The 2415-nt window shown below is 39.6% G+C and overlaps 1 long non-coding RNA gene across 1 annotated transcript; it reads right to left on the bottom strand.

The window, feature by feature from the left end:
• Window positions 1-221: 221 nt before the first annotated feature.
• Window positions 222-2168, bottom strand: LOC136832030 (uncharacterized). Its single transcript, XR_010851023.1, has 2 exons — window positions 2031-2168; window positions 222-962 (listed from the first exon to the last, which is right to left on the bottom strand). It is a non-coding gene; the product is annotated as an uncharacterized lncRNA (long non-coding RNA).
• Between the last annotated feature and the right edge of the window lie 247 nt (window positions 2169-2415).

Consider the following 2415-nt stretch of genomic DNA (forward strand, 5'->3'; position numbering starts at 1 on the left):
TCAACTGCGTTTTACCCCTCTCCCCACCCTCCCCCCCAACCCCTCCCTGCCCATAAACACTCCCGCTCTCCTTGTGATGGCGTCTTGGAATTGAACATCTTCCGTATCTCTGCCTCACCGACTCTGTCTTTCACCCCAGCCCACATTCGTCACCGACTTTCTCGCTCCTTTCTTATATAGCAGTCACAAACAGGGTGGGTATGAAATATGAAACTAAAACGATGTATTGGAATATCATTTATTTTTGCACTGCTGCTTTCAATAAAAAAAACAGAATGCAATTGAATTTTCGTTTTCATTATACAGTAAAAGTAACAATCAAGCTAATAATAGAAACAGAAAATAAATTTACTTTTTTACAAGAATGGTGAGGTTGACTTTTAAATTGTAAAAAAAAAAAAAATCTTATTGTAGGCAATGGGATGGCAACCCAAGCATTTAGCCTATCCAGCTAGAAAAAATAAAAGGAAAACAAGGGAAAATAAGTGCTTAACCTTAAAAGAAAGGGAAACCGCGCCTCCTGAAAAATGACAGAATATAGGAATCGCGGAAAAAATAGAAGAATAGAAAGAATGCCGTGGTGGCATTTTGTCTTTGGCCTGTTGCACCCGTATTTCAAATCTCCTCGTCATTTGAAGACTTGTTTTCTGGTTTCTGAACCAGTTCCTCCCTCCAGTTTCACAAGAATAATATCATCAATATCACTCAGATCTAAGCCTCCTACATCCGCCTTTACCTTAATGATCATCGTCTCTCATATCAAAAAGGTCGTCCTTCACTTCTGTTTTGATCTGAATTAATATAGCGTCATTTCTCAGCATTTTAGCTAAATTCTTCCTGAAATAAACTTCGCTGCGCAAGTCCAAGGGCTCTGGGTTCGATATCGGGTAGGGTCTGGGCAAAGCCTGCGCGAGCTGGAAGAGACCGGACAGGGCCACCACCACCATCAAGTACAAAAAGACCTGAAAAAAAACAAGAGCACAAAATATTGTTAGGTCGATGAATATACTGCATCACGTAAAGGAACAAAGAGAGAAAACAAGATCAATAGTCAATCATCCAAAAATACAGATGTAGGAAATACGTGCGATATCAACTAGCGTCATGTTCAGCACGTTTAGTTCGCATGTAGCAAAGAGACATAAAAAACAGTCCGCCTTTTTCATGTCTCTTCTCAAGGTAAAAATAGTAATGGCATCGTGAAAAAAAAAAAAAAAAAAAAAAAAGTGTCCTGAACTTACCACAACAGAACTACGAGGACTGCATCAGACCTTGCAGGCAAAATCTGTGGCCCTTCAGAATGCCGTTTAGTAATCTTAATTTTTAGCAAAGTAATAAACAAATGAGTTACCCTGAACCAACTTGGTGTAATTCTTAGGTTTTCAATCTCACGCCATTGAGATTCTCAGTAGATCAACGTCGTAATGACAAGACCTTTAAGTAAAAATAACTGCAACTGTAAAAGATAGACCACTAACATTTTTTCATAATCATCGGCAGTTTTGCAAAATCAAAACACGCGCACACAGAAGTTACGCCTTCAACATTGAAACTTTCCTTTTCCATGAACAATCCTGGCAACTTTTCCGAATCACATAATATAAGTTTACACTTTCTAGAATGAGAAAAATAATGTAGATATTCAAGGAGCCTGCTAATATCTTTGCACTGCTCTTAAATGGTAGTCCAAAGATACGGATGTATAAATCAGTATCCTTGGACTGCAATTCAAGAGCTTGTATCCGGTTAACGAGAAAATAATATTAGACTTAGACGAAACTGGTCTTTGAAATACAGTCCTCTTGATGCGATTAAGCACGGAAAGTCTATTCTTCCAGAATCATCAAACTTTCGATCAGAATTTCAGTTATACATAAAAGTTTGTCACTGGCGCTGTACGAATTTTTTCCCGCTTGAAAATATCCAGCAGCAGGACGCAGAAGACAGTTTCTCTAGGAAAGCAGCACTTCATCAAGTTCCCAGTTGTGAGTTTGAGGTTATCCTTTGCTCTAATCTAATTCTTTACTTACCAGCTTCATGATGGGCGAAGAGAAGTTCTCTTAATCCAGTGTCTCTCCTCCGGGCTCTAGAAAGTTTGCGAGTGTTGAGCTCTGACGCATCGTCGAAGCCTTATATGCTGGAACAGCACACGCTATTACCCCGAGAACTCTACCAGGGGATTCCCCCACACAGCGCTGTCTGTCTTGACAGAGGGGCCTGGGTTGCGCCATTTCATTCTTACTACTAAACCGACAATTATTGTTCTTTGTTTAACATATTTTCTCTGCAAGATAACAATTAATTACTTTCGTAAACGAAAATGCCAAGGAATGTTAAGCTAAGTCTCTCTCTCTCTCTCTCTCTCTCTCTCTCTCTCTCTCTCTCTCTCTCTCAACTGATGCATAATGCAGATGC

This window comes from Macrobrachium rosenbergii, chromosome 49 (genome assembly GCF_040412425.1).
Source record: "Macrobrachium rosenbergii isolate ZJJX-2024 chromosome 49, ASM4041242v1, whole genome shotgun sequence".
NCBI classification, from domain to species: domain Eukaryota; kingdom Metazoa; phylum Arthropoda; class Malacostraca; order Decapoda; family Palaemonidae; genus Macrobrachium; species Macrobrachium rosenbergii.